Genomic DNA, 13006 nt, shown 5'->3' with positions numbered 1-13006 from the left:
GCAAGCCCGTCTGCGCCCGTCCGCGCCGGATCCGGGCCTAGGGCCACCACCCCTGGCCTGTCCACGACACAGAAAAAGCTGACCTACACGCATAACAGCCTATTGGCACTACGGCCGCCACCTAATCCATGTTGCATGAGTTTAGACCTTTGTCTGAGCCCAATGGACTTTACCAAACAATGTGTAAACTGTAATTATAAAATACCCACACAACTGCCTCCAATTAACATCTCCCAAGTAAGCAATACAAAAGAGAAGGTCACTACAGTTGCACTGATCAACGCCCGCTCTCTTGGTAAGCATAGGCAAGAGATTGCGGAGTTCATAACTGACACCAGACTCGACATCCTGTTCGTCACCGAAACTTGGATGGACGAATCATCTGGGCCAGACGTGGCTATTGCAGTACCAGAAGGATACAAAATATACCGTCAGGATAGAGGCAGTAGGAAAAAAGGAGGAGGATTGGCTATTATAGCCAGAGAACAGTTCCCGGCCAGAACGAACTTAATACCATCCACCGCCTGTGAAGCGATGCAGTTTGATATTAAGCTAACAGCTCTTTTTAACTTTAAAGGAATCCTGATATATCGCCCACCTGGACCGAAGGCAGGATTCCTTGCCAGTATCAACACTATTATGGAATCAGTCGCTACTGAAAGCTCACTCACTGTCCTAGGCGACCTAAATTTTCATTTGGATAAAAATAACCAAACCGATACCGTTGCGCTAACATCAGATATGGAAACTCTGGGCCTAAAACAATTAGTCACTTCCCCTACCCACATGGCAGGCCACATTTTGGATGCCATATTTTCTAGCGTTGATGGTCTCCAAATAACCAACATCCTTCCTATGCCATGGACAGACCACTATGCTATTCTTGCCAAGCTCGCCACTAACCCATTTCTTGGTAGATCACCAGTCCCAACATCTCAAAAATCGTTCAAAGACTGGAAAAATATAAATCAAGAGGAGTTTAGCACTAGACTGGACCAAACCTGCCCAATTTTATTAGAAGAACCCAATTTGGCACTACAACAATTCCAGACCTGGTTGGGTCAGGCAGCCAATCAGCTAGCTCCGACCAAAGTAATTTCCAGAAATAGAGCCAAACCTACCGCCCCGTGGTATACTAAAGAATTGAGAGCACAAAAAGTAATTAATAGGAACAAAGAAAGATTATGGAGGAATACTTACGACACAGCCAGTAGGATATGCTACAAAGAGTCATTGGCACTGTACAAAGATATGATCACAAAGGCTAAAAAAGCTTTCTACTCGGAACAAATTCATGAAGCAAAAAACTCAAGCAGACGACTGTACCAAATTACTAAACTTCTGTCAGGTAACACTCCAGATCTTACCCCTCCCCCATCACAAGCATTATGTGATTCTCTGGCTACTTATTTCTTCACCAAGGTTGACGATATCTATCAAACTTTTGCCGCCAAACCATCTCTAGGGACAGGCAGCTCCCTCACGCCTCGGACAGAAAACATGTTCTCAAGTTTCCAAACTGTAACAAAAGATCACATAAGAACAATTGTTTCAACAATAAAAACAGGCTCGGCCTTAGATCCTTGCCCTTTCTCAATTCTACCGCCTGTAATGGAGTCCATTATTCCAGCACTAACCCAAGTCTGTAACTCAATTATGCTCTCAGGCACATATCCAGGCTCGCTAAAAAACACTATATTAAAACCCCTACTAAAAAAAACCTCCCTTGATAAACAAGATCTGAAAAACTACAGGCCCATTGCGAGTCTCCCTTTCGTGGCCAAAGTAGTAGAAAAGGCCATGAACGCCCAGCTATACGAATTCATCGAAAAACATCAAATATTAGATGACACACAATTCGGTTTCCAGAAACATCATGGGACAGAAACAGCCCTGATAAAAGCTGCGGATGACATCCGGGCAATTCGGGACCAGGGAGGAACAGCGATCCTGGTAATGCTGGACCTGTCTGCGGCCTTCGACACGGTCGACCATACCATCTTGGTCGACCGTGTCGAAAAGATTGGCCTCTGTCACTCTGCCAAAAACTTGCTGGCATCTTTTCTATCCAATAGAACCCAAGCAGTTACCTTAAGACCCTATCAATCGACACCACAATCGTCACCATGTGGAGTTCCTCAAGGCTCATCCCTCAGTCCGACACTTTTTAATATCTATGTGTCGGACCTTGCTAATGTCATCAAAGCACATGGGATGAGCCTAACCTCCTATGCTGACGACACTCAGTTGGTACTAGCTATTAAAGGCGATGGACCTCAAATAGCAACGAAATTTAATAAAGGACTGCAAGATATAGGAGAATGGATGGCTAGTAACTGTTTAAGACTGAATTCAGATAAAACTGAGGTAGTCATCTTTGGACCCCTTCTCCCAAGTTGGCCATCAAATTGGTGGCCAGAAACTTTTGGCATCCCCCCAACCCCAACAGCCAAGGTGAGGAACTTGGGGATTATCTTCGATGACGGACTAAATTTTATGGACCACGCTAACAAAACAGCAGTCACAGCCCATTTTAAACTGAAGATGATTAGGAAGATTCGTCCTTTTCTCCCAGAAACAGCCATCAAAACCTTGGTCAGCTCACTAGTCCTGTCCACTCTGGACTATTGCAACGGATTATTCCTTAACGCACAATCCAGAGTCATAGGGAAACTTCAATCTATTCAAAATGCGGCAGCTCGCCTACTCGCGAGGAAAACAAAGTTTGAGCCCACATCAAAAGTCATAAAGGAATATCACTGGCTCACAATCAGGAACAGAATACACTTTAAATCCTTATGCATAGTATATAAGGCTTTGAACGATCAAGGTCCATACTTTCTAAAAAAGCAACTCCAGCTCTATAAACCAGGCAGACCGCTCCGATCAGCCACCCTCCAGCAGTTAACCGTTCCACGGGCCAGAACAGTTTCCTGGGGCGATCGCCGCTTTTTGGTGGCTGCCCCGAAACTGTGGAATACGCTTCCCCAACATATCAGGCAAAGCCCTTCCCTGTTCCAGTTTCGTAAACAACTAAAAACTTGGCTCTTTGAGCAGTAGCCTTCCCATTACGATACGCACCTTTCCTAATGACAAATAACTACAGTTTAGCGCCAAGACGCCCACGGGTATATGTTGCGCTTTAGAAATGTCAAAAATAAATAAATAAATATATTTTTACGCTTCATAACTTAGCAACTCATGGATATATTATTGTCAAGCTATAACTAATGTTTTGGAACATACAGACTACACTAACGGGACTAGTCAAAGTTTGAGGTAGTAATACAGCAATTCTTTCTGTTTTCTGCAATTTTAACAGCTTAGATAAACCCTGGACATGCACTGCGGAAATGGTGATTTGCAACTGGAGATTAAACTTGACATTTGAAAATGTTCATCTCCCTGAATATTTACGGAATTGGAACTGAAGTGTAGCTACACTAATACAATAATTTAATCTTGTCAAAAATTCTATTTTTATTTCAAGCCTGACAAATTTTACTTACCCTTTGAGATTAGACACAATACAGTCTAAGGTCAGTTCATCTGATGGCATCAAAAACCTCAGGATGCAACAGTGACCTGATATCTCTAAAGTTGAAATGTAAATGGCAGGGATCTTGTGTTTCCATTATTATTAGGCTATTGGTGATAAATTAATTATGATCTGGGAAATTGGTACAGTCACAATGCGACGTTAAGCTTCAAAATCCTGCTTGGATTTTGTCCTTTACCTGATATTGGCTTCTGCCCAGGGAAGAACTGCGTACTGGGGACTTGCCTGCCCGCCTCCCGCCGCCTTATTCCTTGCACCATCGTGGAGTCGGGCCGCTGAGCGGAGTGTGGGCGGGGCAAAAGACTACAAATCCCAGCAGCACTAGCGGCACCCAGAGACAGCTTTTCGCGCCAGGGGGCGCTTAAAAACATCGTCATCCCGGTCGAGCGTGGGTTTCCTGCTTGGATTTTGTCCTTTACCTGATATTGACTTCTGGCCAGGGAAGAACTGCGTACTGGGGACTTGCCTGCCCGCCTCCCGCCGCCTTACTCCTTGCACCATCGTGGAGTCTGGCTGCTGAGCGGAGTGTGGGCGGAGCAAAAGACTACAAATCCCAGTAGCCCTAGCGGCACCCAGAGACAGCTTTTCGCGCCAGGAGGCGCATAAAACATCGTCAACCCCGTCTCGCGGGATGCCGGGCGAAGCCCGGCCAAAGGGCGGGCCCTCTATGGCCCTCCGAGGCCAGAAAAGGCTGGGCTGGGCCACGTACCTAATCCCCCTCCTGCACTGTTGAAGGTACTTATTTACATACCTACACGAATATCTGGTGCCCCGAGTCCCTTCTATTGTTATTGAGTGGTCTATCTTCAGCGTAATTGAAGTATTGAAGAATAGATAATTATCAAGCATTAATTATAAAATACTTAGACCTGAGTAACATGAGAAAGTAAACTAAACCTACCAGGATGCCCACCTTAAGATCTAATTCCAAACAGAAGGTGGACACCCCTCAACCAGTTCCCACACTCACAGCGATAGACATAATGTTGAAACAGACTATAGGAGCAGTATCTACCGCAATAGCGAATACAGAAAGGAGGATGTCCTTACCACCGATGATAATCTCTCAAGACCCACAAGATGTAGTAGACGATCCTTTAGTAGCCACTATAGATGCAACAGATGATTTAGACTTAAGTCTTGGTGTTACCTCCTCTTTCGCTGAGCTCCTGTGTGCTCAGGCCCCCATGGAGACAACAGGGGATATAGAAAATACTCAGCCCAATCTAAGCACCGTGTGGGGTAGAGAGAAGGCAAACTCAAGCAATACAGAGCCAAAAACAGCTAGTGAAGCTCGTGTAGACAAAAAAAGGGGCAAAATAACACACTAAACCATAACCTAGTGGCTCCAATGACTAATTCTACATCAGGAATACCTTGCTGGGTGGCAAATATGGTAGCCGATCTCAAGGCAGACCTTGAAGACACGATCATTGCCCACATTAAACCGCTTATGTCAAAAATCGACAGACTAACATCCCTAATAAATAACAAAGGGATGGGTTCCACCAGGCAAGTGGGAAACGATGGTACATTAACTAAGGAGGGGTCAAAAGGGGGAACCGCTAACAATACACTAAAAGATAAGGCAGCACCAGCTAACCAATCCACAGCAAATAGACCAAAGGAAGTCACGCAAAATAATATTCCGACTGTGAAGAAAGCCCCTGTATCCCTGAATTCCAGTGCACCCAGTACCACCCCACAGGTCCATTCGAAGCAAGGAAATGAAAATCTCCTAGTCTTAAACGATAAAATGGGTCAAAAACCTAAAGAAAGTATAAGCACAAATACTCCCATATCAAAAAATCAAGCGGAAAAAGTAAGATTGGCTCGCTTCCAGACAATTAATCTTCCGCCGGAAGCTTTGCCTTTTGTGGTTGTACTGACAGGAGTTTATTAAGATGTAGAGATGCACTCCCTTTTGAATTACTATACACTTTTAACTGTATTTTCACTCTATTAATACTCTTTTTCAAGCGTGCTGCAGGGGTGACACGTTTGTCCTTTCCGTGTCAAAAAATGAACCTCCCTACCTCGAGACCTTAGGTCCCGACCCCTACGCACAATCGCAACAGGGGTTTACCAATAATTTACTTTCAGCTTTATGTACATTGAAAAACAATGATTGAATTGAGTATGAACATTTATTTCGACACCATAAATATTCATTCATTTGAATTCTTTTAGTAGATCATGAAAAATAACTTTAGTCATATACAATCCAAAATTTCATTTATACATGCAAGAATTTTATATCAACAAATTCATCTGTGCTTTCTTGAAGATGCTCTATGCATTTCGGGTCACACCGGACCCTTCATCAGGAGCAAGTGCCATCTAAAAAACAATATTACACAGCAATGAGCACTATGTACCAACTGGAGTTTGTAATGTGTCGACATTTTTCAAGAGCAAAACATGTTGCAGTACTTTAAACATAACCATGTGTTGATGTTTTTGTGCCCATCACCTCAGTGCTCAAAGAAAAACAGAATTCATTATGTAAGCTTACTTGATCCATCCTACTTAATGCTCGTTAATCTGAAAAAGAAGAACCAAACAATGGAACTAACCTACTACATAAATGCACACGTAATTTAATGATGCCAACAAAATAATAATGGCCTGGCCTTCGGGACTTACCGAAGGACTTCAAACAATCTACTGCCTGCCGCAGAACATCTTTAGGAAACTTTCGTTTTCTCTATGCCCAGAAAGGAGACTACGCTCGGGAACCCTGTGAACAACAATGCCAAATGAACACTCGTCAAACCTCCACTCTGAGAAAAGTAACACACGCGTTCATAATTTCTGCTCTATGTTGAGCTTACCGGAACTTCCTTGTGCTGACCACACAACTCCACTTTCTCAAGCCTCCGTGGGATGCGACTCTATGGCCTCTTACTGCGGATCGGAAATAATGCCCGGTCTCAACCGGTAAACACGGAAGACGGACTTCTCTTCCGATTTATTTCTCTGACCGTGTCAAAAGCGGCCGATAAATCCAAAAGGACCAGGGCTTGGCGGATGTTAGCATCAGCCCCTCTGCGCAGTTCGTCCATCACCGAGAGAATGACTGCCTCCGTGGAATGCGCAGGTCTAAACCCTGCCTGCTTAGGGTCTAGGACGCATGAGTCCTCGATAAAGGAGCTGAGAGTGTGAGTTACGTGTGACTCCAAGACTTTACTAAGGAAAGGAAGGAGGGATATAGGGCGATAGTTGCTCATGATGGAGGGGTCTGCCGAGGGTTTTTTCAAAATGGCGACCACCTCGGCCTGTTTAAAGGAGCGGGGAACTTCCCCTGTGGCCAAAGAGTTGTTTAGGAGGGCCAAGGGGGGTTCAGGGCAGGAGGTGAAAGCTGCTCGAAAGGCCGAGGGAGGGCAGCAATCGCGGGGGGAACCGGAGGAAATTTTATACAGGAGTGAAAGGAAATTAGCTGTCGAGATGGGGGGGATCAGAGTTAAAGTATGAGAGTTGAGGTAATTAATGGAATCAATGAGTGGGGAAGGGACAGGCGGAACTTGGGCAGCAATACTTGTTTTGATTTTAACAATTTTTTCTACAAAGAATTCGTTCAAGGAATCACACAGGTGTTGAGAGGGGAGGGGCCCTATTGTGAGTCGTGCTGGATTAGACAGTTCCTCTACAATTGAGAATATATCCTTTGATTTATTTGCGGAATCCATAATTTTGTTCGAGAAATAAAAGGATTTGGCCGAAGCTATAGCTGTTTTGTATTTTTTAAGCAAGGAGGAGAATACCTCCTTGGTCTCAGGGGAGTACCCCCGGCGCCAGCGCCGTTCTGCCTGACGGAGGCCTAATTTTAAAGCCCTCAGATCGTCGGTGAACCACCTTTGAGCATCATGACAGCGTCTTGCTCTAACTACTTTTAAGGGGGCTACCACGTCGGCAGCAGAAGTAAGCCAACGAGTAAGGCTCGATGTCTGGGAATCGATAGAGATGGATGGATCAGAGGTGGGGGGAACTGATGAACTGAGAAGAGAACTGAATTCATTTAGGTCTGACCTATTCCAGTTGCGAGCCAAGAAATTAGTTTCTCGAGGGTTAGTGACAAGCAGGGGCATCGCTAGGGTAAAAGTAATTAAGGAATGGTCTGACCAAAGGCAGGGCAGGACAAGAGGGACAGAAATATCCAGGCAAGATGTCCAAACCTGGTCAAGAGTGTGACCCTTATGTGCGTGGGTGAGTGGATGTGCTGGGTACAGTTCAAACCTAGCATGAGGTCTGAAAAGGCCAGTGAGCCAAGGGATTCATGGGCGTCCGAGGGCCAATAATTAAAATCTCCCAGGACCAAAACGTTGGAATTATTGATGGTAAGCTGAGAGATAAGATCGCCAAACTGGACAGGGAAGTTGGGCATGGGTTGAGGGGGACGGTAGCATCATTAAATTACGTGTGCATTTATGTAGTAGGTTAGTTCCATTGTTTGGTTCTTCTTTTTCAGATTAACGAGCATTAAGTAGGATGGATCAAGTAAGCTTACATAATGAATTCTGGTTTTCTTTGAGCACTGAGGTGATGGGCACAAAAACATCAACACATGGTTATGTTTAAAGTACTGCAACATGTTTTGCTCTTGAAAAATGTCGACACATTACAAACTCCAGTTGGTACATAGTGCTCATTGCTGTGTAATATTGTTTTTTAGATGGCACTTGCTCCTGATGAAGGGTCCGGTGTGACACGAAATGCATAGAGCATCTTCAAGAAAGCACAGATGAATTTGTTGGATTGTATATGACTAAAGTTATTTTTCATGATCTACTAAAAGAATTCAAATGAATGAATATTTATGGTGTCGAAATAAATGTTCATACTCAATTCAATCATTGTTTTTCAATGTACATAAAGCTGAAAGTAAATTATTGGTAAACCCCTGTTGCGATTGTGTGTACTGACAGGAGTGCCACCCCTGAAAGAGGGAAAAAAGGAAACACAACTTGAACTAAAAAATAAATGTGTACAATGGTTAAAGTTAAATAGACCCCTACCTCCAAATATCTTTGGGGAAATACTTACGGTTAGACGAGGGGAATGGATAGGGAGAGGTATAAAAACAATAGCAGGGGACATTATAACTATTAACTTCAGAGACACGGCCGCAGTGAATTATATATGTAATGCACCCCCCAGTGGAACTAATACACAAATCCACCCTCTACATCTCTCATATTTCTACCCGATCATACCCCAAAGACAAATGCAGAGAAATAGGTTACCTATGAGTAGGGCTCACCAGCTAGCACCCCAGCACAGATTTCACCAATGGCAAACACCCTGGCAAAGGACTCCAGACTACGATCCCTTCCTATCCCAGTACGTGCACTGGAACAGGTTCTGTGCACTGGACGAGGTGGACTGACTCGCACCTGAGGAAATCAACATCCCACTACCTGACAAGAGATAGGATGAGGAAGGATTCACAATGACAGGAATCTATAAATCAATTGTAACTAAAGATAGCGGGGGCAGGATGGCTAGCACAAGGAATTCTAAAAAACAGAAAGGGGAAATTAAATTGTCAGACCAAATAAATCAACTGACAATAGTAGATAAAACTAGGCGGATTACGGAAATTTCACAGGTCTCAGCTCTATGCCCCCACCCTATCTCTGTACCAGAGTCTAGTACTGCTCAGTCCACGCCTTCTACTACATTTATGCCTCCAATTGAATGTCTGGGTCCTCAAAATAGCGATGGTTATGATCCCAAGGGCTCATTAAAGATTCTTAGTTGGAACCTAGCAGGTATCCACAGGAAATTGGGCTCACCAGAGTGGAATGCTTTGGTGGAGGCGCATACGATTTGTTTGTTCCAGGAGACTTGGAGCTTAGAACCACTCCATCGTGTTGGCTATGTCACACATTTTGTGCCTGCAGTACATCCCAGAAATGGGAAGGGCCGCCCTTCGGGGGGCCTTCTCATCTGGGTAAGTATCTCCCTTAACTGCCGTATAATACCTAAGCAGCTCAATAGCCCAGATATTCTAGGAATCTCCTTGAGAGGTCCCCGTAGGGGGTTAACCCTTGATCTGTTTAACATATATGTCAGAGGCACTAAACATGGGTCTATGTGCCCGATAGTAACCACTCTTGAAGCAGAGCTCAGAGAAAACATTGCTGGTGCCCAAGTCTTAGTTGCGGGAGACTTTAACTGCACCTATGAGCCACTCTCAACAGATGACATTTTTGATCTGGTTGAGGATGACACTAGAAGGGGTATTCCAGCCCTAGCTATTCCCCCGATCAAAAGATGGTCCCAAAGTGTGATTCAACTAAATGCTTTAACGTTGGAGTTTGGCCTAAGAGCCACAAATGGTCGTACAATTTCAGATCCCATGGGTGCTGCCACATTTAACAGACCAAACCACACCTCAAGGATCGATTACATTCTGCTAGACTTTACACTTTGGGAATTAGTGCAGGATATGGTAGTTTTACCTACTGTAGAAAGCAATCATAATTCGCTTTCTTTGTCTCTTAAAAATCCTTGGCATAGCAAAACAGTTGACATGTCCCCTAAGCAAGCTCACAAAATTTCTGTTTCCTCTTGTGGGAGACGTCTGAAGTGGAATAAAATCTTAGCTGATGAAGCTAAACTTAATATTATTAATGAAATGCTTATGGCTTCACAAATGGAGTCGGATATTATCGATCCGGCCCTGTCAACAACTGGAAGGGTCACATCTATTTTTGAGGACACACTTAGGTCTATAGGGGACGTATTTTTGAAAAAGGTGCGTGTGGGCAGGAATATGGCAACCCGGAATCCAAGGGGCAAGCATGATTGGTACACATCCGCATGCAGGCATGCAAAATCTCTTTTGATTGAGGCTATTAAAGGCAAATCACAAGCCCTGATACAGAGAGCTAGGAAAGAGCATAAGCAAATATTGGCAAGTGCAAAAAAGGAGTGGGAAGAAGAGTACTGGTGTACTTTAAAAGAGGCAAGCTCTGGGAAAGATTCAAGGCGTTTCTGGGATACAATCAGAGCCAGAAACAGGCCGATAGTGACCTCATAACATGCAACATCACTAGCCAAGTGTGGGTTAACCACTTTTCCAAATTGTATACTCGCCAATCCGGAAATAACATCATAGATACACCCAAGGATGTACAGGGCTGGGAGGTGGCTCTAACAAACCCTGACTTTCCAACAAAAAGAGTAGAGTATGCTATTGGTACTATTGTGTATCAAAAGGACTGGGAGATAGATTTAGCAGATGCCGACTTCTCAATAAAAGAAGTAGAGTATGCCATTAGTACCCTTATGCCCCAAAAAGCGGCCGGACCAGATGGTATTCCCAGGGACCTGCTTCGTTCAGATATTCCGAAATGGGGGAAATTCATTCACTGCCTGCTTACTGCCATCTGTAGGGGTGCTCCGATTCCCACATCCTGGAAAGGGGCGGAGGTCGTCCCTATTTTTAAAAAAGGGGCTAGGGACGACCCGTCGAATTATAGACCCATAAGTTTGTTGGACATAACCCAAAAGGTAGTCGGCAAGGTGCTGTTGGTTAGAATATTACAATGGATCAGTGAAAACAACATCCTTTCCGACTACCAGGCAGGATTTAGAGTAGGCACCGGCACAATAGAACAAGCCTTCAGATTGATGTTAGTATACTGGAAGGTGGTGGTCATAGGCAAGGGCAGTCTATATCTCGCTTTTATCGATTTAAAGACTGCCTTTGACCTTGTACCTAGGGAGACTCTCTGGAGAGTCCTTACTGACATGGGGATTCCACATTACATCTTAGTGCTACTTGTAAGGCTCCATGAGAATAGCTTTGCCCGGATAAGATGGGTTACAGAGGGAGAGCAGTATTCCGGTAGAGAGAGGGGTTCGCCAGGGATGTGTTTTAGCTCCCACCCTTTTTTCTTTGTATATCAATGGTGTGGTTGAGCATCTGTTGAAAGATCCCTCAGATGAACCATCCCTGGCGGGGGAGCGTATCCCCACCCTTCTCTTTGCGGCTGATACGCTCTTGTTATCTAAATCCCCAATGGGTCTCCAAAAACTCCTCAATAATTTCCAGTCTTTCTGTACAGAGCGGGGCCTGGTAATCAATACCGATAAAACGCAATATCTTGTGATGAATCCCCCTAAAAAATCTGTGCGTCCCCCAAAGTTGAACGCTGTACCTTTGGGGAGGGTGGATGTATTTGATTACCTAGGCATCCGTGTGTCGCACAATATGCAGTGGGCTCCTCACTTAGACAAAATGCTGCTAACCCACAAGAGGGTAACAGGGGCTCTCCTGAAGGAGCAGCGCTCCTGTGCTATTAGACCTATAGCCCCCGTTATTGAAATCTATGCAGCAAGGGGAGTTAGCTCTGCTCTTTATGGGGCAGAGCTTTGGGGCTCATGTAACATCAGCGAATTGTCAAGATCTGAGAGGAAGTTTTGTAGGGCCATTATGTCACTTCCCCAGGGTACACCTATGGTTCCATTATTGCTTGATTTAGGTTGTTGCCCTATTGGAGATTTGGCAAAGTTCCGGCCCTTACTTTTATGGGCGAGTCCCGGAGCTTGCCAAATATGCTAAAGGGCTCTCTGAAGTAATGTCTTTACCGGGGTGGCACAGAATAAAATGGTTGAGAGACATGAAAGCCCTCCTATGCAACTTGGGTCTAAGTGGAGCCTGGGCAAATAGGTCTTCTCCCCCAAAGGCAACACTCAAGAGTCTGTACTGGAATTGGATTTTGACTCAACGGAGTACTAACCGTACATTGGGCAGACTTACGGAGGACTTTTTGAAATTCAAGGACTTGCCCATTCGGGAACTCTACTTAGATATCATTGAGAGACCATTTGATAGGACCCGTTATTTTAAATTCAGGACTGGGACTCTCCCTCTGCATGCTTTTACATCTCGGTGGAAACCGCCAGCACAGACTACAGAGTTCTGCCCCATTTGTGTATCCAGACAAGAGTCAGTGGCACATTTTTTTTTGAATGCCAGGAGTATGCCCAACCAAGAAGAAGATGGCTTAAGCAACTGTGCCGCTTGTTAGGGACTAGGCATCACATTGAGGCACTACGCATTTTAATGTCGGACTCTCGACCACTGTATGTCTGTGCCCTTTCCAAATTCTTATCATGGGCCTGGTTTATTAGAAGCAAAAGGCTTAAAGGAAATGTTTAATTCTCTTTTAATTAATTATTTATGATATGATTCTTTTATCTGAAATTTAAGATTTTAAAGGTAAAATGTAATCAAATTTTTGTATTTTCCTTTCTTTTAAAAAAAAATGAAATTGTGTGTTTTTACTGTGAAGCTTTTATGATAAGTTTTTATCGAAAAAAAGCCTTTTTGACTTTTACTTTGGCTTCAAAATCACTTAAATGATTCTATGCTTGTTGCTTATAATAGAGATCAAATAATTTTTAGGTTTTCTTCCCTAAAGTTTTTTTTTAAAC

At 44.1% G+C, this 13006-nt stretch overlaps 1 protein-coding gene across 1 annotated transcript in view; it reads right to left on the bottom strand.

Moving 5' to 3' along the window:
• The window catches only part of LOC144755180 (coagulation factor XIII B chain-like), a 291682-nt gene that overhangs the window by 58080 nt on the left and 220596 nt on the right, over positions 1 to 13006 (bottom strand). The gene's annotated exons all lie outside the window — the stretch shown is intronic.

Source organism: Lissotriton helveticus, chromosome 1_1 (genome assembly GCF_964261635.1).
Source record: "Lissotriton helveticus chromosome 1_1, aLisHel1.1, whole genome shotgun sequence".
NCBI lineage: Eukaryota > Metazoa > Chordata > Amphibia > Caudata > Salamandridae > Lissotriton > Lissotriton helveticus.
Note: the sequence above shows the minus strand (reverse complement) of the source record. Positions and strands in the feature narration are given on the sequence as shown.